Raw genomic sequence first — 27,695 nt, 5'->3', positions numbered from 1 at the left:
GAAATTTGCCAAAGGAATCCTTTTCTGGCATCTGTATGAACCCAAGCAATTTGACAGAATTTATCAACAGCCATAAATGTAGTTATAGCCATTTATCCAGTACTTCTACTAATTGAAAAGAGAAAAATATACACAAAAACATGGAACAAAGTGGAGATTAGGGTTCACGGGCTAAATCTGGCCTGCTGCAGCCGAAATCTAGCCAAAGGCATTCTTCATAACTGCTTTTATACTACAGTGGCAGAGTTTAGTTGTTACAGAGACCTTGCAAAGCAGAAAATAGATACTCTTTGACCCTTACCAGAAGAAGTTTGCTGACTCTCCATTAGAGTGTTGTATGGAATCATGACAAGATTGGCAATACCAATATGTCCACAGTAGTGGAATTATTAGATAAATCCTGATACAAGCATTTGATGGAATAGGATATAGCCATTTAAAATGATTATAATGTGGCCAGGTGGCTCAGTTGGAGTGTTGTTGGGTAGAACAAAAGGGTATGGGGTTTGATCACCGGTCAGGACACATACTTAGGTTGTGGGTCCAAGTCCCCAGAAAATGGATAGATGTTTCTCTCTCTCTCTCTCTGCCTCCCCTGCTCCTCTCTCTCCTACCTTTTCTCTTATCCTCCCCTTTCCCCCCCTCTCTAAAAATCAATAAACATGAGTTCTTTTTCTTGTGGACACAGACAGGTGGGGAAATTGTGGGAGTGGGGGGTAGTGTGGCAGAGGGGATGGAGGGATAGGATAAATGGTAATGGAAAAACAATTAAATGAAAAAAGAAAACCTCAAAAAATAAAATGAAAGGTAAAACAATAAAATTAAAATCAATAAACACATCCTCAGGTGAGGATTTAAAAAATAACAAAATGATTATGGAGATTATCCAGCAAATACTTATCGGGCATTTGATAGTCATTAGGTACTTTTCTAATTGCTGCGAAATCAATAGAGACAAATATTTCTGCCCTCATAGAACTTTAATTTTAGTAGAGGAGATAAGAGAATAAACAGGATAAATATATAAAATAACGTATAAGGGAGGGATAAGTGCTGAGATTTAAAAAAAGGCGGGGGAAGGCATATATGAAATATTTCAGGGTCAGGGCTTGAGAACTTAGATTGACAAGGAGGTCTCACCGAGAAAATAACTTTGGGTAAGGACTTAAAATCTGTGAAAGTGCTTGACGTACAGGTAACTGGATGAAGAGCATGTAAGGCAGAGGGAACAAAGTACAAAGGACTGCCTAAGGGACTTGAACATCTGCAGATTTTGGTACCTGTGGTGCGTCCTGGAACCAATCCCCTGTGGATGCCAAGGGATGACTGTATATACTTCATAGGGTTGTTTTGAAGATAAAAGAATTCATGTGGGTAAAGTAGAGACGTAGGAGAAATTATTATTGGGTTAAATATCTAGAAAGGAGGGTTATTTGAATGCTAGATATTAGAGGGAATTGAGTTCAACAAAAACTTGTACTGTTGAAAGTCTGTCTACTCTGACTTCAAAGGTAACACATAGTAATTTATTAAGCACAGTAGCTCCAAATCGTGTGCTGTGGTAGCACTTATACACCCTTTATAGACGGTTATCAAATTTTGGAGAATATTTCAATAGGAGAAACTCTGTGACTTCGGTGAACAGCGTTTGTGGGTCATCTGATGAAACATGGGGCAAGTTGAGTGGTAAAAGGCATTTGGCCCTTTCTGGGAAAGATTGGTTTATTGGAGCACACAGGAACTTTGCTTTGTGAATATACAGGTCAGGGCACTAAAGAACTCTAAACATATACACACAGTGGTGAAAAGAGATCAAGTGGAGAGTACTGAGCGAGGATGTGACCCAGTCCTTTGAACTGTGCCACCACAATTCTAGTATTTGAGTGTCCCCTCTTCAGAGAGGCTGAAGATCACTGAACCCACATAATGATCATAGTTAAAAACTAATTTTTTTAAAGTTTTTCTAAAAAATGACAGTTTCTAAAATACATGGGAAAGCTCTTGGTAATGTTTGAAGTATGGGAAAAAATGAAATTTAATTTAAGGAATACTGTGGCACTTTGTGGAAAATTTTTGTGAAAAAAATATTAGATACATTTTTTTCGTGGTATCTATTTTAGTGAAGGGTAGTTTTATATACATAGTGTGTCCTGAATGTATTTTGGGTTTGTGACTACTTGGGGATTGCATAAAATTCTATTACTTTACACTGGGAAAAATCTGAACTCTTTTTTACAATGATGATTTTCTTTTCTTCAATACTAAGCCTTCAGAAGTTATACTTGTGCAAGCTGCTGCTTTAAAAAAAAACCCATAGCTGGATAAATACAGATATAGTCAGCGTGTTCCGCCACACCAGCTTTATAAGAAAGTTTCTGCCTTCCTTGCAGAATCATGGATTGTAACTTACAGTGTCTGTAGTCACATTAATTCTGAAAAGAACCTGGGGATTGTGCTTATTAACTAGAAGTGTGGCAGTTTTGGTAGTAAGTTGCTAAGTAGTGCACTACTGTTGTAGTAATGGTGGTATTTAATTGAACCTGAAGGTCCATTGTACTTTTCCTAGTCCATTAAAGTGAATGGAAAGACCTCTGAGAAGATTTTTTAAAAATGCAATTCAATACTTATGCTTTAATTAATAGTTAAGCTAAAGACTTTCAGAAGCATTTGAGGGTGGGGGGAGGGAAACCGTACGTTTACAGAGGCCTTCGTGAAACATGAAATTGTGACACTGGATTAGCCTATTTATCGCAGCGCTTTGCTGGTTTACCAGAATGTGGTCCAAGGAGTAGCATGACTCAGATTCTTCCTTAACACCCTTGTCAGTTACACACATAATTAATCTGGAATGCTCAGGAAGGATGTGTGGAGTCTCTCTTTAGGTTTTAAGAAAATGTGATTGAAAGTTTTAGTGTAATTTTTTTGATTAGAAATTTTTGTTCCATGTGATAAATGTGCAGTATTAGCACCAAGAAAACTAAATTTATATCAGCTAGGATTTCAATCAAATTTTCTGTACCTGCAAGATCAGAGTAGGACTCTGAGGTATCTTTTGTCTTTATTTGATAGTTCTTAATCATTTTGTGGATTTTTGACCCCTGTGAGAATCAGCTAAAAATTTTGTATTCTCAGAAAATGCCCATTTGGACATACAGAATACAATTTTGTATAAATTTTAGGAAATATGTGGAACACTGATATGCTAATAATTTCTATTTTGTGTAATTGCATTTTAGTATATGATTTTCTTCTAAGACTAGAAACCTTAAAAATTTGAGGTAAAGATTTAGGTGAGTGAGCTTATGTGCTTCCAAGGAATATTTACTTTTTTGATGAGATGATAACATGGTATTTTTCCATCAGAAATTCATTTAAACTGTTGTTTCTGATAAATGTACTGGTATTGTGCATCTGGTTAAATCATTCTCTGCACTATAAGTTACGAAGAAAACAGTGCCTTATTACTGGTGCATTTACAAAGGCAGTCTAGCAAGGAAAAATTAAAAAGTTTAAATTTTCATTCTCATTTCTACAGGAATAGAGGGAGAATTCATTATATCAAGCATTACAAATAAGCACGTATTAAAGCAGCTACATATGAGGATGGCACGTTGTCGGAGCACCCCACGAAAGATAATTTGCATGGACGATGATTATTCAATAGGACTTTAATTTACTGGAAACATTCTACCATTTAATTGAGCTCTTTTACACACACTGCTTTGCTTCAATAGATTGCATTTGCTCCCTGCATTTATGTACAGTGCTATAAGGATGGCTAAAATCTGATTCAGTCTAGCCGGAAGGTGAAACAACAGCTGAAAGTCATGTCATAAAAAAAATACATTATTAAACATTTGAGAATTGTTTTTGAAATCGGTTTTCTGTTGGCTGGTTTGTACCATGAAGCTGATTGTCTGATTTTTTTTTTAATAAGATTTGTGTAAGATTATTTGGCCCTGCTGGCCATTAGTTAAACTATATGGTTCAGTTTAAAAATCTCACTTTTATAGGCCATTTATCTATATTGCACTTTTACGAAATGAACAAACATAGCCTGCATTTGTAGTCATTATTGAAATAAAATTATGTGGTGATACAGAAGATACTAAAATAAACATTTCAACAAAAGCTGACTTGTGATTAAAATACCTAGAAACATAATATATGGGGAAAAAAAGTAATGTAGGTATGTCTAATGTCTTTGTATGAGCAGAATAGCGTCATCGTAGAGAAGGAGTTTTGGATGAGCTTGGGATTGACTCCTTGTGGATATTCCATCCCTGAGACATTTAAGATAAGCAGTGTTGTGAGAAGCCAGGCTCACTCTTAGTGAGGAACTCTGAATATTCCAAAGGAGGAAAACCCTGAGGGCCTGCAGGTTAAGGATATCTGTTATCACCATTGACTGGGAAGTCCCAATCAGTGTAGTAAGACAAGACAATAAAAAGGGATACAGATGTTTTAAAGAAAATCCTATAATTATGACTACTTGCAGGAATAGTGATGGGATAGAAGGAAAGAACATTCCTGAGAATAAGGTGAAAGTCTGAAGGGGCGGGATGGGAGGCTGACACATTTTCTGCAGGGTGCCTTAGTATGGTTTTGGCGAATGAAGGCTTTTTGCTAAAAGTGGAGGGGCTGAGGGTAAAATTAGGCAACTAAGAAGAATGGGAAGAAAGGCTGTTGAGTGGCCGCTGTGATGAAAAATTATTCGGGATAGCTTTAAGACTTCAACTGGGGGTGAATTGGTATGAAACACTATGGACTCAGACAACAGAAATTGGTTCCTGTGAGTCAGGGTGACTTCTGGATTCTCTGAGCGTAGCAGTTGATTACCTGTGTGGGCAGATAAGAGCCCCTTTCCCAAGACTTTACTCCTGAGATCTGGTATTTGACTGCATGAAACCCTGAAGTTGGAGATATTGAAGTATCAATTATATGTAAAGTAAGGGAGAAAGGAAAGATGAAACTCTTTGGGAGGGAAAGCCTTGTTTTATTTTTTAAAAGGTTTTATTTACTTATTTTTTTAGAGAGAGGGGAAGGGAGGGAGGAAGAGAGGGAGAGAAACATCAGTTGTTCCCCCACCCCCACATGCCCCAACTGGGGACAGACCTGCAACCCAGGCATGTGCCCTGACTGGGATCCAAACTAACAACCTTTTTGCTCTGCAGGATGATGCTCAACCAGCTGAGCTACACGGGTCAGGGCTGTGTTCTATTTTTGCAGTGGACGGATCTGTCAGTAGAAGGTCTCTGATTATGTACCAAAAGGCCTCGATGATAATTCCTCCATTCTAGAGTTGTTGTGGAGATCAATTAAATCAGATGTGACAGTGGGTATGAACTGTTTCTCACAGTGCCCTGAATTTAGTAAGCTCTTAGTAGGTACCTGCTTTAAAAACAAAAGCAAAAATCCTGGGATGTGTGAACCTATTATTTCCAGATATTTAAGCAATCTTGTTTCCCATACATCCTTTCAATTCTCAGCATCCTTAAATTTTCTCTTTGCATTGGTCCTGGCCCCTGCTCCCTTAGCTCTGCCTTTGTGTCCTGAGAAACCTCTGCTTGAGTCTACTGCTGCTTGTTCCTTTTTCTTCAACAGCCAGTTTTCTTAGATAAACGGATTACAGTGCTGTCTGTTCTCTTATCACTAACTCTCTTTAATCCCAGAGAATTTGGCTGCCTCTATTGCACTTCCATTCATAGTTTCAACATAGATGATTACACGGACAAACCTCTAAGGAAACTATCAGGTGGTAATGATTGCCGTGGAGAAAAGTAATTCAATGTGGGAGAATAGGGAGTGCCTGGCACACATGGGGGGTTTGTAGGATTGTAGGATGGTCCAGGAAGGCCTCTCTAGTAAGACGACACTTAAGCGCATCTAAAGGAAATAGAGGAGCGGACCACGCAGATATCTGGGAAGAGCATTCTTGGTAGCCAGTGCAAAGTTCTGGAAGTGAGGGCATTGTTGGTGCATTAGAGGAAGAGCAAGGAGGATTTTTCAGATGGGACAGAGTGACCAAGAAGAGGGATGTCTGAGAGCTAAGTAAATAGATGTGACATTGGGAACATGTGGAAGTGATCTTCTGATTGCTTCTGTTTCCTCTGTGAGGGGGAAGATGGAGCAGAAGGAATCGGGGGTTTGAAGAGATGTTCAGTTAGGACAGTGGATGGATTTGAGCAGATTGTGATCCTGGACCAGTGTGTATCAGTATCATCTGGGATTGTGTTCGACGTGCAGATTTTTGGGCCTCGTTGCAGACCTACTGAATCAGAAACTCTGGCAGTGACAGCAAACAATCTGTTTTTTTAACAAGCCCTCTGGGTTATTCTAATGTACAAAAAAGTTTGAGAACCACTGGACTAGAGAGGTAAATACAATTACTAGGAGGATCCACCGGAGTTTAATGGTCCTAAGTTTGATGTGAAAATAGTCTAGGTCATATTGAAGAAAGAAAGGGGTGACAGAATTGAGTGTGTACAAAGGATTGTTTTAGATGACATACCATGAAATATAAGCTGCATAAAGAAAGAGGAGAGGACAGCTCATTGAGATAGTGAAAATAAGACAGGATCAATTGACCTAGGTACCAGTGGGTCAAAGAATGGGTCAGTGAAAGAAATTCAGACACAGATCTGATTGCTCCCAAATTCCACGTGTTTTCCCTTCAGCTACATGTCTTCATAATAAGTGTTTCTTGACTTCAGAATTGTATATCAGAACAAATAATTTTGAGTGAAAAGTTTTGAGTTCAAGTCCTGCAATTATTGTTGTCCTGCCTTGGGTATGTCACTTAATCTCTCTGAACCAGTTCCAATATCAGTAGAGTGGAACTAAGAGTACCTAACAGCCTAGCCTCACAATTGTTCAGAATTTGAAATGAGAGACAAATATATGAAAATGTTTTTGTAAAATAATGGAGTCCCATTTCCTGGTCCGTGCCCTCTACTCTTTTCCACAGTATTCTTCCCCTTCTCAATCCTATATTTTGTTCATGTAGTGCAAAAAACCTTGCCTCTTGGCTATGATAAAAGTATGAATCTTGTAGAAAAGTAAGAAAAGAAGTATTCGTGGCTGTTGTTGTAATTACTGGCCTTGTGATAAAATTTTGTCTTAAAAATACATTAGACTTAACATTTCTGGTCAAGGTGGAGTAACTGGGAGCTGATTGATCATTACACCTGTATTAGGGTTCTCCAGAGAAACATAATAAATAGGATGTGTGTATGTGTGAGTATACATCTACATCTACACACACACACACACACACACCCACCCCCACTCACCCATCCACCCCCCCCCCAGAAAAAAACTACATGAAGAGATTTATTATAAGGAATTGGGTCATGCAATTATGAAGGCTGAGAACTCCCAAGTTCTGCAGTCAGTAAGTTGGAGAGCTAGGTGAGCCAATAGTATAATTCCTGAGTCTGAATGCCTGAGAACCGGGAGAGCCAATGGTATAAATTCTAATCTGAAAGCCTTTGGCAGACTCAAGACCCAAGAAGCACCGGTGTTTCGGTTTGAGTTCAAAGGTAGGAAGACTGATGATTCAGTTCAGCAGTCAGGCAGGAAGCGCTCCTTCTTACTCAGCCTTTTTGTTCTCTTAAGGTCTTCAATTGATTGGATGAGGCCACCCACATTAGCAAGGGCAATCTGCTTCACTTGGCCTACTGATTCAAATATTAATGTTATATAGAAACACCCTCACAGACGCACCCAGAAGACCATTGATGAAATATCGAGGTACTCTGTGGCCAAGTCAGGTTGACACATAAAATTAACTGTCACACCACCTGAAACAAGTAGTAAATGAGACAAAATTTATTAAACAGTAATTTTTAAGACATTGGATGCTAGGCAGTGAAAGTACAGTGATTTCTAAGAGTTGAGAAACAAATAACATGAACCCTGTGATAGCCCCAGTTTACTGCTTGGAAAGGGTTTCTAGGCTGTGGTGCAAGGGGAACCCAGGTGGAAGCTGCCAGTCTCCCTGAGTTGAGAAGATGAGGCTGGGAGTCTGAGGAGGCCAAGGTGACTAGAGTTCATAGGAAAAAGTAAAACTCTCTGTTGTGGATGACATGGCTTTGCGCGCACGCGCGCGCACGCGCTCTCTCTCTCTCTCTCTCTCTCTCTCTCTCTCTCTCTCTCTCTCTCAAATCCCAAGGGATCCACAAGAAAGCTACTAGATCTAAAAAATGAATTCAACAAACTTGCAGGGTACAACAATCTGTTGTATTTCTACACACACCTAAAAGAATGAAATAACTAGAGATAAACTTAACCAAGGAGGCAAAAAGACTGGTGCACTGAGAACTGCAAAGCAGTGCAAAAGAAATTAAAGACAACCTAAATAAATATATCCCATGTCCAGGCTAGGAAGACTTAATATTTTTAATACATGTGTCAATATTACCCAGAGCTATCCCAGTCAAAATTCCAGCAGCCTTTTTTACAGAAATGAAAAAGTTCATCCTTAAATTCATTTAGAATTGCCTGAGGCCCTGAGGAACCAGAGCAATTTGGAAAAACAACAAAGTTGGAGAACTCTCACTTCCTGATTTCAGAAATTATTACAAAGCTGTAGTAATCAGAACAGTGTGGTATTATCGTAAGGAAAGAAATATAGATCAATGGAATAGAATTGATGGTCTAGAAATACACCCCTGTATCTATGGCTAATAGATTTTTGACTAAGGTGTTCTGTTCATTTCATGGGGAAAGAATAGTCTCTTCAACAGATGGGACAACTATATTTCTATACACAAAGAAATGTAGTTGGATTCCTGCCTCATACCGTATATAGGAAAATTAACTCTAAAAGGATCAACAACATTCAATAAGAGATAAAACCATAAAACTCTTAGAATAAAATGCAGACAGCCAAAGAAAGCAGAATTACCATTCTTTGCTGATTTTAGTTTGCAGTTTCTCTGTTGATTGCTCTATAAAACATCATGTGTCTTTTACTAACCTATGTTATTATCATTATTACCATGAGACTTAACACAAATTAGATGTTTCTTTCTGATGTCTGAACTTGGGCTCATAGCATCCTAAACTGTTCAGGATCCATTTGGAAGTTTCATGATCTAGTTTTTAATTGTTGGTTATGACCAGGACATGACATTCTGGTGTTTAAATGTAATTTCACTATAGCAAAAGCATTAACAAAGACGATTATAAGTGAGTTTTAGGTGTTGGGGAATTTTTTGTTTTGAATTTTCCTTGTGACTCCTCTGAACATTTTGTTAGTGCTTGTTTGCCTTCCTTAGTGCTTGATATTCAGGTACTCAGTGATTATTTGTGGAATGAGTAAATACTGTGTAAGGTGTAATGATCATGAAAATAAATTCCAGATCCTTCTGTTCTTTCAGGCAGTTCCAGCAGATACATATTAGTGCTACAAGTAATGACAGTGGTGAGAAATGCTTATGGATTTTTTGGAGTTCAAAGACATTTTTGTACTAACTTCTGATAAAACAAAAACCACATGGGAATAATATGATCCCATTGGATTATGTTCACATAGTTGTTGGATTATTAAAGCATTTAATTAGTATTTCAGTAAATGTTGATATAAATACATCACCTTGTCTCTTGTTCTTAATTATACAATATTCATATTGAAGGAAGTAAGCCAGTATAATAGAAATTCAAAAAGACAGAAGTAGATAAACACACTACATTCATTAATTCAGTCTTTAGCAGTGGCTTTGACCAGAGGTACTGCCTCCCTTTGCCAGTAAGATAATGCATGTGCTATAGTCTCAAGTAACTAGAGACAGAATGAAATTGATATTTTGCATTAGTTGTGCATTATTTATCATGTCTGATAAAGCAACAGCATATGCCTGATGCTTTACCTTACATGCCCCTAAATGAAAAGTCTTTATTTTTGTCCACACACTTGAATGATCACTGCTGGGCATAGAATTCTGGTTTTAAAGAGCCTTTCCCTAAGAAACTTTAGACCGTCTTTGTTGTCCTCTAGTATTTCATGTTGCAGATACGGTATCTCATACTCTGTTTTAGTGCTGCATCCCTAATTCTGCTCCCCAGCAATAGCCACCCAAGTCTTAACCTTGTCCTGTATGTTTAGTATCTCGATTGCCTCTAAGTAGCTCTAGGTCTACCTTCCTTTCACCTGAATCACACCTGATCTTTGCCTAGTCTCTGTTTTTCATACACCTATCTTACTTAGCTCCTGGTACCTGTGTGAAAGAGCCAGGATTCCCTCTTCCTTGGTTCCACACCATGGATATGATTGGAATGACGCAGTCATTCACACCGCTTGTTTTGACCTTGGACCCTGACCGTGTTGGGGCCAGTTTCCTTACTTCCACTTGCCATATCTACTTTGCTGTGGCTTGATTCTTTGTTATTGCCGTAACAGTGATCCCTGTTTCCCAATCCTGATTCTAAAGCTGGGCAAGATGAGTGTACTAATTCAGAAGGACTCTTCTCAGCCTACAGTGGAACAGCTGCCAAGGACACCACTACAGGAGTTTATTCTCATTGTGTGGATCTAACATCCAGCATCTGCCTCTTGGTCATAATAGGTAGAATGGAAATTTGAATCCATATGGTCCAAATTGCTTTTGGAGTCAAGTGGACGGTGGGAGTACCTCCAACTTAACAGGTGTGGGTTGCCAGAACTAGCAAGATACAGGGTTACGTGATGACAACTGGGCAGTATCTTTTCTACTCACAACACAGCCTCTACCATTGTAGCCACCATCATCACAGCTACCCATCAGAAATTGATTTTTTTGTTTTTTATACTCATGATTTCTAATTTGAGAAGTGACATTGAGAATCAGATGCTAAGGTTGGAAGGTGAGCCTGGTAGGATGCTGAGACTTTCAAGATACATGTATAATTAGATGTGTTGATTTTAAAGTGCCAGCATGTAGACATGTGCATTTCAAAGCTTTGCCCTGGATTAAATGAAATTTAAGCTATTTTTCAGATCTGCTCTGTGGCCTGGAATTTCTTCACCTTGTTTGCTTTCTGAAAGTCTTAGGGAAGATAGTTTAGAATTTTGTAGTGACATACTTTTCTGCAAACTACTAAAAGTGAACAAAAGTGAGCCTTTGCACAAATCTTTCTCTAAGATATGTGTATGAGCACATACTCTAGTGTCATTTTAGCACAGGCTGTTCTATAATTTCTAGCATAGTCTTGTATGGAACTGGTCTCAGCATTACCAGGCACTGATAGATTAGCTACAGGGGGAGGGGACCAGGCCACCAACTGAAGAGGGGCGGGAGCATTGGCTTGCTGTAGAGTGTGCTCTGAGATGCCTTAATTAGTAAATAGGGTCAGTGAATCTACAGACTGGCAGAGGTGAGGTCAGAGAATAGAGCTTCTGTGGCTGAGGAGTGTAGTACTATAATAAATAATAGCTGCCATGTATTGAGGACAGACTTACGAGCTGAGTTGAGAGCTGAATATACAGCAAAACCTTGAGGCAGTTAGCTGAGCTGGACAGTGGCAGTTTTGTAGAAAGGAATTTCTTAAGCAATCTTTTTGCTGGGTGTGATGTCAGTCTTTTACATATATTATCTTACTACAGCCATAAAACTAAGGTTCTGTTACTATTATTTCTCTTGTGAATGTGAAAATTGAGTCTCAGAGGTTGCAAAGTGTTCAAAGTTATACAGCTAGTAATAGTAATTGCTGGAGCCAAGATTTGAACCATGTCTCTCTGATCCCAAATCCTGTGCGTGGTATATTGGACCACTGTGTATAGCTGGTAAAATTCAGGGGGTGATGTGTATCTGTAACTTTTTTTTTGATTCGCCTTAAAAAAAATGCTGTTAGGTTTGTTCTACCTTGTCTTAATGGATTTAACAGGAACTTTGCCCTGAATGGAAATTTGCGAGTAGCCCTCTTAAGATTTGAGGATTGAATGAGAGATGGTAGGTTCATTCAACATCAACAGCAAATCTGAGTGGGTTGCCAGATGGTGCACACAAGCACACACCACACACATGGTGCCATTTCAGGCATGTTGGCTTCTTTGAAAGGCCAGTTATTCGATGTTCATAGACTGTTGACTGGTGGGATTAGGAAAGTAAATGTGGGCTGGGTTAGCAGCACACAGAAAACTCAGTGTATATGACCTAAGTTGATGAAGTTGTTAGTATTTCTATCTGTATATATAAAGAAAATGCTAAAACAAAGCCCAAGATAGGGCTATAGTGATAAGTTGGCTCTGATTCAGATGGCTTTGTTTTTATTCTTGGGTGATTAATCATGGGTGATTAGGCTTTTTTTATGTGGAGAGTTGCGTTCCTAGATGTCACTGCGTATATTAAATATGCCCCAAGTGGGGAGCGTACATAATATGCAACCCTTCTAATAGGCTTAAGGCAGGACTCTTGAGTAAGATTTCATAACCGAGGGATCCCTGAGGTTTGTAGGTGATTACAGAGATTTTGAGCTATTCTTACTTTGGGGCCATTGACCTACACCATACTCCCCCCCTCCAACTTTACCCCCCCCCCCCACACACACACACACAACACACAGGGCTCTTGCTCCTCTTGTTCTGGCAGACTTGGCAAACTTCTTTTTTTTAACTCCTAATTTGAATTTTGTGTGTGTATTATAAGTAGATTTAACAAAACTTACCAACTTAACCATTTTTAAATATACAGTTCAGCAGCATTAAGTGCATTCACATTGTTGTGCTGCAGTCATCACCGTGTATCCACAGAGGGAGGCTATAAAAAAAGCGAGAAACCTTCCTTGATAAAGATGGAAAGCAGTGTTGCCCTACAGAACTTTCTGTGGTGATGGAACTATTCTCTTTAAGCACTGTCCAGTATGATAGCCATTAGCCACATTTGGCTGTTGAGCACTTGGAATGTGGTAGTAAGGAACTGAAATTTAATTATATTTAATTTTAATTATTTTAAGTTCAGCCCCAGTAGAAAAGGATTAGTATAGTCTGTAATGATTCCAGTGCTACCCTAGCACCTTAGGGTTGTTGCAGGGTCGGACTTTGGTGGCTGGGAAGGAGTCAGGGCTTGCCGGCTGTGGCAAACTGGGATTGCATTTTGTCATAGAAATAATAATAATTTATTATTATTCTATTTGGCTGTGTTATGTAACATTATTAGTTCTGTACTTCTGGTTAGCAGAGTAGGCTAAATGAGATTTTTGTGGGTGGCCTGAGAGCCTAATTACTTTATGTATAAATTTGTGTTTATGATAACATCCTCATTTGTATTCTAAACCAATTGATTTACCATCTTTGGACTTCAGTCTTTTTAAAGAGACTTGCCCTGCGTTTTATATTTTATTTCCCCAGAATTCCCTGCACAGAGGATTACAGCACATTGTATATAAGGCTCAATACATATTGGCTCTTTAACTGGTATATCAGAGATAGTTTCATCAATGAAGGTATTTGGCTAGATGTTCTATATATTGAATAACCACAGAACATTTTACTGTGTTGGGTATGAATTGACATTTGACACATTTTCTTTTCTCCTTTGCTCAGTTCCAATCAGTTACTCATTGCCCATCCTCTTAAGACAATAAACGCTACATATTCTCTCCTGGAACCCACAGCAGTTGACCTCCCTGTAAAGCATACAAATCCTGAGAAAATGAGCTTTTCCTGTGGTTTTCATTTATTCATAATGGTATGTTCTCAGTAGTGGTGAAGTAGCCGATTCTGGGGATCACCAGTGGTCTATTCGTTGCCTGAATTATTTGGTTGTTCTTAATGATGCCATTACTCCTGCTTTATTGGTGTTTATTGCTGCAGTTATTCATATATGAAAGTAATTTTGCCTAGTATCTATTATATGAAGGGAAATTTATTATGTATTTCTTTTTTATGTAATTGTCTAGTCCTCATGGGATTCCACAATTTTACTCCCTCTGAGTGAGAGAAGCCACATTGTGTCCTTGATTATTGTTGTTGTTTTTCAGCCTCATTACATTGCATAACCAAAATACAAAAAAATACCCCCTCAACTTAATGAATCTGGGTGAGCAAGGAAAGAAGAAGCAGGATAAAGGGATTCAGTGACTGTTAATTGGCACTTTGGGAGTGGGAGAAGTTGGAGAGCTCCTTTAAGTTTTTTATCCTGAATATCCCCACCTATGAATTTTCCCAATGCCATCCTAACCATTGCTTGTCAGGGGTTTTGGTGTCCATATATAACTAAGTTGTTCTACAAAGTTTAAAGAAAGGAATCCCGTTTGTAGATCTCCGGTCGGTGCTAAACAGGTTGGGGTCACTGCTTCTGTAAGCCTGGGAAGTGTTTGTGATCCGCTCATTTCAGGCACTAATGTATTTATGTACCAACCTTTTCATCTCAACTTTTATAGACAGTATTGTCTAGGAATTAAGACACTTTCCTCCTTTAGCATCTTTACGCTTAGTGTTCTCTTTGCCTGCAATCCTCCCCCCCCCCCCACTCCACTTCACTTGACTCCTTTGTATTTCTCAGTTCTCAGCTTAAGAATCACTTTCTCAGAAAGGCCTTCTCTGATTGATCATCTTTACTAATTCTCCCCTATAATTCTGTATCATAGCCTCTTGTTTGAATTTTTTTTCAGCATTTACTACATCTATGGTTATTTAGCATGTCTTGTTTTATCTAAAGCTTCTCCTCTGATTGACCTTCAGGTTTATATATTTTCCTACCTGTTGGACATTTATACCTTTATTTATTCTCAAATATTTATTGAATGCCAGTGTGTGCCAGATGCTAAGAGGACAGCCTGGCCTTTGCCCTGTCCTTGTGGGTTTATAACTTACAAAGCAAATAGTGGTAATCAAATACAATTGATCCTCATTGTTTGTGGATTACATATTTGTGAAGCGAGCTATTTGCTAAAATACATTTGTAACTACAAAATTAGTACTTGCAGGCATTTGCAGGCATGCCAGAGTGGCAAAAAATTTGAGTTGATATACAGATGCCCAGCTGAGGTTGAACAAGGCTCTGCCTTTTCATTTTAGCTCTCATACTCTAAACAAGTGTTCTTTTCATGATCTGTTACGTACCACTTTTTTTTTGCATTTTTTTTTTGGTGATTTTACTGTTTGAAATGGCCCCGAATTGTAGTGCTAAAGTGCTGTCTGTAGTGTTCCTGAGTGCAGGAAGGCTGTGATGTGTCTTACGGAGAAGATACTTGTTAGATGAACTTTGTTCAGGCATGAAATAATAGTGCTGTTGGCTTTGAGTTCAATATTAATGAGTCAACAATACCCAGTATATTGAATAGATATCTTTAAACAAAAACAGATGAAACAGTGTGTTGACCAAATGGTGAAAATTTTATCACCAGAGGCGCATAGGAACTTAACTGCATATCTTTTTCCTCCAGGACTTCTTACTCACTAATTCAGCGTTATAGTGACTTGACAGAACAGAACTACAACAGATAAGAATCAACTGTTAATGAATGTTTGCTAATTTCTTCTTCAGGATTAGGCGATACTTTTCCTTTACCATATTCTTTTTGTGAATGGTATTATAGAGAAAAAACCAGTGTCACAAAACATGTTCATTTATCCATTCCAGAAATGTTTATTGAGTGGCAGGAGGTGTTCTAACAATGGAATGCAGAGTAGAAAACAGAACAAAGTCCATGCCCTCTTGGAACTGAGATGTGTGTGTGATCCATCTACACTTAAATATCCATTTCAATCACATGTAATTCTAGAAAAGTTTTAGATTTACAGAAAAGTTCCAAAGATAGTACAAAGAGTTCCCATATACTCCATATCCACGTTCCCCTATTATTAACATTTTACATTAATATGGTACATTTGTTACAGTTAATGCAGTGATATTGATACATTATTATTACATAAAGTCCACACTTTAGTCAGATTTCCTTAGTTTTTACTGAATGCCCTTTTTCTGTCCGGGATCCCGTCCGTGATACTACATTTAGTACATTTAGTTGTCATGTTGTCTTAGACTTCTGTGAGCTGTGGCAGTTTTTCAGACTTTGTTTTTGACAACCGTGACAGTTTTAAGGAGTACTGGTGTATTCTGTAGAATGGAGAACGACACTCGATTTGGGTTTCTCTGATATTTTTCTCCTGGTTAGATGGGGATGTTGCTTCCTGGGAGGAAGACCACAGAGAGAAAGCACCATTCTCGTCACATCACACCGATGGTGCCTGCCGTCAACGTGAATTACCGCTATTGATGCCTTGATCACTTGGCCGAGGTACTATTTATCAGGTTTTTACACTGTAAAGTACCCCTCCCCCTGCCAAACTTTACTCTATGGAAGGAAGTCACTATGTACAGCCTGCACTTAAGGGGTGGAGAGCTATGCTCCAGCTTCTTGAGGAGGCAGTATTTACATAAGTTATTTGGGATTTTTCTTAACAGTAGATTGGCCTGTTCTCTCACGTATTTATTTAGTCAGTCATTTGTTTATATCATATGGACTCATGGATGTTTATTTTATACTTTGGTTTATAATACAGTGCTATTTTATTTATTGTGTTGTTCAAATGGCTCTGGCTTTGGCCGTTAGGACCTCCCTGAGTTGGCTCCCCTGCTCCTTTGGCACACGCCCATCAGTTTGTTTTTGGGCGTTTCCTTGATTCTTTAGTTCTGAGTTCTTAGGAGTGCTCAAATACTTTTTTTTGAAATTTTAAGTAATTTCCCCTTAATGATTTCGTATAGAATTTGAAAATAATATGTTGTGAGTATATGAACTCAGGCTATTAAGTAGGTAAAAAAAATTTTCAGTATTGATTGGTTTTATTTTTGCAATGATTTATGTAGCTGTTACTCATAGGTGAAAATGAATATGAGTATGAATTTTCTCCGAGTAAGTACTGTGTTTATGCTCAGTTTTTATTCTTCAGTTTGTTCAGATATAAATTTTACTTTGTAGTTCCTATTAGAGAAGTTTTACATTTCTCTGGTTTTCAGGGACATTTATGGTTGCCAGTAGCTGAAGAGATATCATTATGCTGGAAGCATTTCAGTGATTATATATGCTGAGTGGTAAGATTGCTTAGTCTAAAAAAAGGACTCCATAATATTTGGCTTTTGGTTATAATTACCAGTATATTTGCCAGAAATTAAGTTTAGCTTTTAGAAGCCTGGAATTTTTCATGTTTATCTTTAAATATTTCAGAGACTGTTATGAAACTGACAGTAATTCCATTATATATTGTATGTTCAGCTTATTCTGAGTTACAGCTGATGGAATAACATATAGCAAGTGATTGTACAACAATGGGAAATGCTTAAGATAACAGGATGTAAATAGTAATATTTAGATTTATTATTACTATTTTTAAATTTTTTAAAAGATTTTATTTATTTTAGACAGAGGGGAAGGGAGGGAGAAGGAGAGGGACAGAAACATCAGTGTGAGCTTGCCTCTCATGCATCCCTTACTGGGTACCTAACCTGGCCCGCAACCCAGGCATGGGCCCTGCATGGGAATTGAACCGGCAACCCCACAGTCCGCAGGCGGGCACCGAACCCAACTGAGACACACCAGCCAGGGCTATTATTACCTTTTTTTTTTTTTTTTTTTAAAGAAACTAAGTGACCCCAAGTACAAATAAAAGGCTAGAAGGAAAATACCAAAATGTTAACAGTCAAGGTCTGTTGGATAGTGTGGCATGGCTTTTCTGTTATTTTCCAATTAAAACAAATTGGCGTGTATTTCTTGTTTAATGAGGAAGTGAGGGAATTTTTTTTTAATTTATGAAAAAGCATATTATGTAGGGACTGCTATCGAGTACTTATTTGTTTGTTCCATTCTAGATACCAAGAGTTAAAAGGCCTTTTAAAAAAATATTCTGTAACTCAGTTTTTCTCTCCCGATGGGCTGGTGAGTCAGTTCTTACTTCTGTAACGTTAACACTTTACAGTTTACAAAATGTTTGATATATCTTATTTTATTCTAAAAAAAATCTGTATCAGATGGATTTTTACTTCATTTATACACACAAATGGATCAAAGTATAAAGGTTAATACTCGGTGTTGATATGTTGAAACCATAACATGATTAACGTCTGCTTAGTGGAGCGAGGTCGGAGGCTGAGGGCCCTGCAGGCGGCAGAGGGAAGCCTGGCCCCTGCAGTGGCCCGGAGGGGCCACATTTTGAGGGACAGCTTCTGTTCCTCTCATAGGAGGCTGATGTGCTAAATACATCCCTTGGGGAGCTTCTTCAAATTAAAAACACCTAGCATTATCTGGCTACTTTGATTTTTTTTTTTAAGTGGTGGGGGGTAGGTGTGAATGAACACTTGGAATTGGCAGAACAGCTTTAGCAAGCTGATGTCTCTGGATATCGTCAGGATGGGGAGGATGGGGCATAGACAGAGGATTATGATATATAGATTTTATGGATTATGTGTTCCAGTCTTCACAATATTTGCAAAGGTTAAAGGCAATACACTTAAATCAATTTTCTTTTTGTACAGTCCTTTAAAATAAAAAAAGTAAAAACTGTACTCTTCTTTCTAACTTAAAATTTAGAGAAACAAAGGGACTTTTTTTTGTTCTTAAACCAGAGGAAAATTTCTTTGTTTCTAATATGACCCTGTCCCTAATAGACAGTACACAACCTCCTGTTCTTTCCGTCCCTGGGAAATATATGGAAGAGAGTAGGGATGGGAGTGGTCATTTCCCTGGTTGCCTCCTGAGACTTAGTCTGTTTCAGCAGAAGATTCTAATGTGTGTGTAAAACAATGGTGGGATCACCACAGCACTTGGTAGCCCAGCTTTGGAATTAGGACAACAGTGTCACAAAGTGAGGCTCCGTTCTCGTAGTGTTATTTTATGGTGTTGGTGGGATTACTTCCTCCACTCTGTTTTGTGCCACTGTGCATGGTATCTGCTTGCCCTGTGCCTTGATAAGCTAGTGTAATTTTCAGTAGCATGCCCATGAGTTTTTTACAACGGGATTTATCAGGGCACTAAAATGATAATCAAGAACTGTATAAAACCCTCAGGCCTCTTTTCTTAATAATGGCCCTCAAAATAGCCCTTAAAAATCATTGCAAGAATACTTGGCTGTCTGTTTACAAAACTTTCAAAATTGAGAGATAACTGTGTATTATATAATTTAAAAAGCTACTAACATTTGGTCATATTTGCTTTATCCATCCTTATGCATATATATATATATGAATAAAATTATGTATGTCTACATATACACACCTTCTTACCGGACCATCTGAAATAAGTTGCAAACATGATACATCTTGGGTTTCTTTTTAAGTGGCATTTGTCCAAACAGTCCCTATATTTTCATTGCTATTACTTCTTTCCCGTTTAGCCACCCTCTTCCAACATTAGCACCCCTTACCTGGCTAACCCATATTGACAGTCTAGTATGTGTCCTTCCGTATTTATTACATGCACACATTTTTCATATGTACAGTTTTGTCATTGTTATAAAAATGGAATCATGTGTACATTTTTCTGCATCGTGCTGTCTTTACTCAACCTTGGGAAACTGCTTTCAGTTAGCTGATTTAACTATAATTAATTTCTTGTTTTTAATATCAACTTATGATGTATTTCACATATGTAAGTACACTATTTAAACTGTACAATTCAGTGGTTTTAGTATATTTACAATTGTGCAACCTGATCACCCACAATTAATTTGAGAACATTTTCATCACCCAAAAAGGAAATCTGGTATTTATTAGCATTTACCTCCAATTTCCCCCAAAGCCACTCCCAGTCATTAGCAACCACTAATCTACATTCTGTCTCTACAGATTTGCCTATTCTACTCATTTTATATGAATGGAATGTACGGTCCTGTATCACTTGATTATTTTACTTACATGTTTTCAAGGTCCATCCATGTTGTAGCTTTTACTGTATTATCTGAATATTTTACAATAATCAGGTATTAGAAAAAACAAAATATTTAAAATTTATGTTACAATGTTTTATTATAGTAAAAGTAGTTGACCATGTGGAGGTTATATGGGTGATAATTTTACTAGCCTATTAACTTTTGCCTATGTTTGATACTAATTAAAAAGTAGGAGAATGCCATCAGAATGTTTTCTATGACCATGTTATTATAGTATTTACATATTAAAATTTTTAAGTCACACTTAAAGAGAAAAATGCCTTAAACATTCCAAAATTCTAAAAATATTTCCTAGGCCTTTTGGTTTTTGTTTAAATTTCTAAGCTACTTGGAATTTTATGTTATCTGTTCTTTAATTCCAGTTTTAAAAAATCATTGCTCTTTTTCTGGGTAGACAGGTCATCTAGAAATAATGCTGGTTTTGTAATTCTTTTCTAATATTTTTGTCTGTCATCTTGCCGTATCCACAGGCCAAGAAATCTAGAACTGTTTTGAATGTTTATGTTAGTAGGCATCTTTATTTTTAGTAGCAATCTCTTGTTCCAGTTTTAAGTTCTTATGTTTTTTTATAAATATTGCATTAAGGATGTTTCGTTCTAACATTAAACTAGTTAAGTAAAACAGAGCAGCCAAATCAGTTAATTAAAATGGAAAAAAAAAAGTTTGATGAAAAACAATTCTAAAATGTAGAACAAAAATAAAGGTACTGCTAGAAATTATTAAATTTAGACAAAAAAAGAAACCCTGCTGGTTCTGTATATATCCCAAATCATTGTGTTAGAGTATAACAAGAAAAAGAGAGATGTTACAGAGCCTGTGAGATATAAGACACCAGGACATCACTAATGATGTGTGCCCACCTGCGTTTCACTGGGTAAATCCTGGGGCTCATGTGTGTTTGGAGATGAAAGCCCTCCTGGAAGAAAGTATGCCAGTTCACCCATAAAAACAAGTATATTCTTCTTAAAACAGTTTTAAGGAATGTTCATTTTGTCAAAGGTTAAAATTATCAGGTGGGTTAGTTGCCTTGTGCATTTACTTTTCTTGAATGTACACAATGAGTATGATTGTATTCTTATGAATATATTCTTAATGAATCTATTGATACTCATTACATTTTAAATTGAGCTCAAAATGTCCTAATATGATCAAGAGTAAAGGGCATGAATATGAATATCTGCTGTTGGAAATATAACTGTAGTCTTAATGACTATATTGATATTCATTAAGTTTTAAACCAGGTTCAAGAATGCCCCAATGTGAAGAACATAGCTCATGAATATGAATATAAACTTATGAAAATGTTCATGAATATATTGATATTCATTAATTTAAAACTGCATTAAAATGTTTTCCCTGTAGGGCAAAGAAGAATATATTCATGAATATATTCATAAGGATATATTCATGAATATAATCATTATAAAGAATATATTCACATTTATTGAATATATTCATAAGAAAACTTAAACCACTCTACAACTCTTTGCTTTTAAATAGTTCTTAAAATGCTGCTATGAAGCAAATGCTAAAATTTTATTGAAATCTTCACTGAGTAGAAAGTATAAATTTAGTATATTCAGTGAATTGGTCTGTTTATGAGTTGGCTCCTAGTGAATAATTTTTGGCAAATTAATTTAGAGCCCTCTCTCTCAACATGAGATGAACCATTATTTATTACAGCATCTATTCTGGGAAAACCAAGACAAGAAAGAGAGGATATTGAAAACAGCTGGGCTAACTGAATACTCAGAGAAGATCAATTAGTGACACTAAGAAAATGATAGTGCCTGTTAGACATAATGACACTGCATGACATGCAAGGAGCAGAGCACCCAGGTAAGTGAGACTAGTAAGTCAGTCAGTGGATGTAGCCAGACATTGTCATTCCAAGTGTCTGTTCATCCCCCTTGGGTTTATATTCAGGAGACTGTGTCGTATAGTGAAAGAGTGGTTTCTGGGATTGGACTACCTGTGTTTGGAAATCATACTCCATTTACTGCCTCTATACCTTGAGTGTTCTTTAAAAAATTGAGATGTAATTTACATACAGAAAATGCACATATCTTTGAAGTACAGATTGACAGATTCTTACATCCAACAAGTAAAATGTAAAATACTTTCATCTCTCTAGAAAGTTTCCTTGTGCCCCTTCCTAGTCTATACTTACCCTCTAGAGATTGGTTTGCTTCTTCAAATTCATATACATAAAATATACAATAAGCATTCTGATGTGCCTGGCTTCTTTCACCGAGCATAATATTTCTGAAGTTTATTCTTTATAATTGTGTGTGTCAGCAATATGTGTTATTTTTTTCCCATTGGTGTCCATTGTGTGCCTATATGACAAATTTTTAATTCATTCTCTTGATTTTAGTTTGATTCCAGATTGACACTGTGAGGAATAAGACTACTATTTACATTTCTGTGCTTTTTGTGGACACACATACTCATTCCCCAAAGTCTTATTTGATGAAAGGATTATCAATTAGAGTGTATTGCATACCTAATAGGTATTAAGCAACATCTGCTCTGCTTTGAGACAAATATATGGATTAAAAAGGAAGTTTTAGCAATAAAATACAAAGTAACTACATATGAATATAACTAAAAAGACTTATCTACTATTTGTTAATGGATTTTAGTTTAGATAGGGAATGAAGAAGTTGGGATGGGGTCAGTTCAGAACAGGCTTTGCAGACCAAAAAGGGATATGAATCTTTTCTTCTTAGTGATGTGCTAAATGATACATTGGATGTTTTCCATACCTCTCACTTAGCACTCAGCATCATTAGCAAGTGGGTGCCACTTATTTTAGATTGTAAACATATCTGAGGTATACCTGGGAGGCACATCTTCTCGTTTTGTTATAGAATAATTTAAGATACTTTCAAACTTGGAGCTGACGACAATCTGAAGATTACTATTTTCTTTTTTGAATCAGTAGTATTTTGGGGCTGAGGAGGGTAACCCAGCTACCATCTGCAAAATGACAGAGCTTAAGTTAAAATGAAGGGTATCTGGGAGTTGAATGGCTTGCTTTGTGAGTGCAGTACCTCATCTTTGTGTTTTGGTAGTTCAGAAAGGAATGTTCGGGCCTCAGACAGTTCGCTACCCTAAGAGCTTGTAGAGTAAACACTGTTTATGGTCTGTGTTCATCTTGAGCAGATTGGAGTTTGGTATAGCTTGAACCCTGCTCACCCAGAGGCTTCCTGCCGGCAACAACCCAAATTTCCCAACCCATTTATAAAAAGAAAATTTTAAAAAAGCATAGGCACATCTTTTTGGGAAGAAATTATTAAAATTTCTTAACATTCTATGAGTACTCAGAAGTAACCATCTACCCCCTATATTCATTGCAACATTATTTATTATAACCAAGATTTGGAAGCAGCCCAAGTAGATAAGTAGATAAAAAGCCATGGTACATTGACACAGTGGAATACTACTCAGCTGTAAAAAAAAAACAAGGAAGAAAATCTTACCTTTTGTAACAGCGTGGAGGGACATGGACAGTATTATGCTGAGTGAAATAAGCTAATGAGAGAAAGAAAAAATACCATATGATTTCCCTTATACGTGGAATCTAATGTACAAAATAAGCTAACAAAATAGAAACAGACTCATCGATACAGAGAATAGACTGACAGCTATAGAGAGGAAGGGGATTGGGGGACCAAGTGAAAAAAGTGAAGGGGCTAAGGAAAAAAAAAAACCAATAACAACTCAGACACAGACAACAGTATGGTGATTATGAGAGCAAAATGGCGGTGGGGGTGAGGTAGAAGAAGGGAAAGGAGGGATGAATGGTGATGGAAGGAGAGTTGACGTCAGGTGGTGAACACACAAGGCATTATACAGATGATGTATTGTAAAATTGTACGCCTGAAACCTATACAATTTTATTAACCAATGTCACCACAATAAATTTTATTAAAAAATTTTTTAAAAGATAACCATCTCTTAATACCTAACATACAAATCTGAGTAAAAAATAATTAAATGTAAATAAGTACTGAGTGTGCCAGATCTTGTGAACACCTTGGTTATGTTGATGTTTTGCATGTGATATTAATTTTTCTGATGTTTGTACAAAGAATTCTATAAAATGCTTCACTCCTTTGTTAACTTTACCACTAAACTGTGAATTTCTTAAAGTTAGTACCCATTTCTGATTTGTAGTTACTATGCTACATTATCTAGTACAATTCATTGTACATAGAAGATGCCTAATCTTTTTTAATGAGTAAATATGTGAAATATTATGGAAATACCTTGTTATAGATGATTATCATATTTGTAAGAGATTTCAGTTGAAATACCAACTCATTGGAATATAGATTTTCCTACAGTATTTTCATTTCCCCAATGATGTTTGTGTTGCTATTTTGCCCATTAACTCATTAAAGGTGGTAGATGTGAATCCTTGTCTGTGTCTCTATTGTCTTAATACATATGTTTTCTTTCCCTCTGTGTACCCAATTTTTGTGCACTAACATACTCCTTCCCACATTTCCATAGTACAATATGTTAGATTCATTTTAGTCCTTGTCTTCAGCCTTCTTCACTATAAAGTGGAGGAAGTATTTAGTAATTTGAAATGTTTTTAAATGTTTCTATACTACTAGACTTGAAGTGAATGTTAGTTCTATCTGAAAGAATCCTCAGAGACCACCATTCAGTCCCTTTATTTTATTGATCAAGAGCCTGAAGTTCTAATTACTTCTTCAGTATAACTCATGCCGCACTGTTTTATAATTGCTTGTTTAATTGTAGTCATTTCTATAGCCTTTAAACTCAGTGGGAATAGGAATCACATCTATCTTATTTAATGCTACATCTCTGGCACTGAGTGCAGTGCTTGGAAGATAATACAGCAGGTTGTATAATGTTTCATTATAACCATGAGATGTTGTAGGAACTTGACCCTTGTTTGTCTCAATTAGCCTAAAGTGAAATTGGTTTCATTATACATCCTTTTGCTTCAACTCCCAGAACCTATTAACAATGTTGAGTGAGGACTTACTGTAGATGTTCAGTTATTGGTGTTGAATGAATGAATGAATGAATGAATGAATAAAAAAAGTTGGTGAAGGGACTCAGCCTACAGTTGCTGAATCCCAGTTTAGCATATTTAAGATTGGATACGTACTCCACAACTCTAGAGCATCAAGGTTTATGGAAATGATTAATTTCCTTAAGTGCATGCCAAACTCCGCAATGAATACATTTCTGTACACTGGCTCCCCCTCCCCCCTCAACACACACACACACACACACACACACACACACACACACGTGCGCGCGTGCGCGCTTCCAACATGCAGAGGACAAATATACAGGACAGCAGTTGACCAAAGAAACACCAGATGATATGCTGCCTCATTTTTGCCAGGATAATATGTAAATTCCTGCTGATAATATATAAACTCATGAATGGTGTAGGTGGATGGAGCTGTAACAGACATCATCTGTTTCATTCCACTGATTTCTCCTTCCCAGTAAAGTTCAGGCTCTGTAGCTCAGCCTTTGTAACTCTACATGCCATTCCAACCTAATTTTCGTAACTCATATCCAGTTACTTTCCTTAACCTACTCTGTTTTCAAGCAAATGCAAGTTTTTGCTGTTCACTGCACACCCGGAACTTCCCACCGTCTTGCTTCTCCTTAACATTATTTTCTCTCTGTAAATGCCCACATTAGTTCTGTACATCTTGATTCTATTCATTCAATCAGTCCACTAGTATTATTAAAGCCTCATTATGTGCCAGGCCCTGGGCTAGGAGCTGAGACTATAATGATTAATAAAATCATAAGCCTTATTTTCAAGGAGTTAACACTTCAGCAGAGGTGGACGTTTTAGTAGGGGACCACAGGGTCTCAGGGGAGTGACTGGAGTGGCACCTAACAGAGCCTTACGAGGGTTTGGGGAGGGGAGGAGAGGTTGAAGGGATGACTGCTTATCAGTGGTTCTCAAACCAAGGTGGGAGAGAGGGAAGCATTTGACAGTATCTGGAGACATTTTTGGTTGTTGCAACTTGAGAGAGGAGAGTGTGCTACTGGCATCTAGTGGGTAGAGACCAGGGATGCTGTAAAATATCCTATGCACAGGAGAGCCCCTCACAGTAAAGAATTGTCCAGTCCAACATGTAACTAGTGCCTGCGGGTGAGAAACCTAGCCCTAAATTACGTTGGAAAGATGGAGTGGGAAGGTGCTCAGTCAGGCAAAAAAAAAAAAAAAAAAAAAAACAAAAAAAACCCCAAAAAGCAAACAAAAATAAAAAACAACCCAGCATTTGTAAAGATCTGGAATTGAGATACTATAAATTTGGGGAACTGGCATGAGTTTAATATGGTTGGAGCTCAGCTTCTGAATGGGAGGGAATTAGGTTTGAGAGGTAAGCCTTGAAGGCAGAGTCCAGATCCAGAGGCCTGGAAAGCCATGTTGAGAAATTGGGATGTCTTCTCTTCGTCTATTTGGAGCGGGATGTTACTGTGGGCAAAACCTACAATCCACACTAATGTAAATCTACTGACAAACAGTTGATATACTCTTGTGCCTTGTAACTAGTAACAAATCTAAATTTTATCTGGAAACACCCAGCCCAGAGTAGAGCACTGTGGCTAAGAATGACCATTCTAGCAAGTCTGAACTCTTGGGTACCCGCCTACTGAGGATCATTGGCGAGGCTATGTAAGGGAGGTCCTTGTTAGCTGAGGATAGATGGCACTGAAAGGACACTTAAATGAAAGCCACTAAAACAGTAAGGGAAAAATTTTCTAGGCGCTAGTGAGAAGACTTGGTGTTAGGGTTCCCCAAGACCGCTCCCAGGCTTGATAATTTGCTAAAACAGCACAGAACTCAGAATACTGTTGGACTCAATGGTTACAGTGTATTACAGTGAAAGAATGCAGATTAAAATCAACAAACAGAAAAGACAGATGGGTGAAGTCCAGGAGAAACCAGACATAAGATTCCTGGTGTGCCCTCACAGTGGAGCTGCGGAAGTCCCAGCAGCAATATGCAACAGTATTGCCAACCAGGAAGGCTCACCTCCAAGCTACTCAGCCTCCAGCAACCTACAGGTCAAACTGATAGCCTTTGGCCTTAGGCCTCGGGTGTAGAAAAACATTCTTACAGGCTACATATTGCACAAGTTTAGAGGTTATCTCCCAGACACTGGTCAAGGGCGAGTCCTCTTTTCTTTTAAACGTGCAACATTTGAGCAGCCCTAACCTGCTGAATTGACCCTTTACTCCACAGGTCTTTTTTTTTTTTTTAAGGTTTTCAGGAAAGTACATTTTATTTCTGCTCTATTACTATGAGGGGTTTTTGTTTTAGTTGTGGTAAATATACATAAAATTTGCCATTTAATCGTTTTAAGTGTACAGTTCAGTGGCATTAACTACATGTATATTGCACATTGTTGTGCAGCCATCAACACTATCCATCTCTTGACTTTTTTTCATCACCCCAAATTGAAAATTTAATGTACCCACTAAACAATAACTCCCCATTTCACTCTCCCCAAGACCCAGTTCCCACTATTCAGTGTTCTGTCTGTTTGAATTTGACTTCTCCAGGTAACTGATTGTAAGTGAAGTTATACAGTATTTGTCCTTTTGTGCCTGGCTTACTTAGCATAATGTCTTCAAGGGTCATCCATGTTGTGGCATGTGTCAGAATTTCGTTCCTTTTTAATCCTGATTCTACACAGGCTTCAACTCAAAAAATAAACCAGAAATTATTAGTTGTCTTTAAAAAAATCTTGTATTTAACAAAATTTATATAATTGAAGGTCAGTGCTAATTCTTAGAATAAGAAGTGGCT

At 37.5% G+C, this 27,695-nt stretch overlaps 1 protein-coding gene across 1 annotated transcript in view; it reads left to right on the top strand.

The window, feature by feature from the left end:
* Positions 1-27,695, top strand: part of KIAA1958 (KIAA1958 ortholog) — a 101,486-nt gene that overhangs the window by 8,152 nt on the left and 65,639 nt on the right. Inside the window, exon 2 of the mRNA XM_054584516.1 lies at positions 16,099-16,221. The gene's annotated coding sequence lies outside the window, so the exon portion shown is untranslated. The remainder of the gene's footprint in view (positions 1-16,098; positions 16,222-27,695) is intronic.

The sequence above is a fragment of the Pteronotus mesoamericanus genome, unplaced genomic scaffold, assembly GCF_021234165.1.
Source record: "Pteronotus mesoamericanus isolate MK-2021 breed Mesoamerican mustached bat unplaced genomic scaffold, CSHL_Meso_final contig_78, whole genome shotgun sequence".
Lineage (NCBI taxonomy): Eukaryota > Metazoa > Chordata > Mammalia > Chiroptera > Mormoopidae > Pteronotus > Pteronotus mesoamericanus.
Note: the sequence above shows the minus strand (reverse complement) of the source record. Positions and strands in the feature narration are given on the sequence as shown.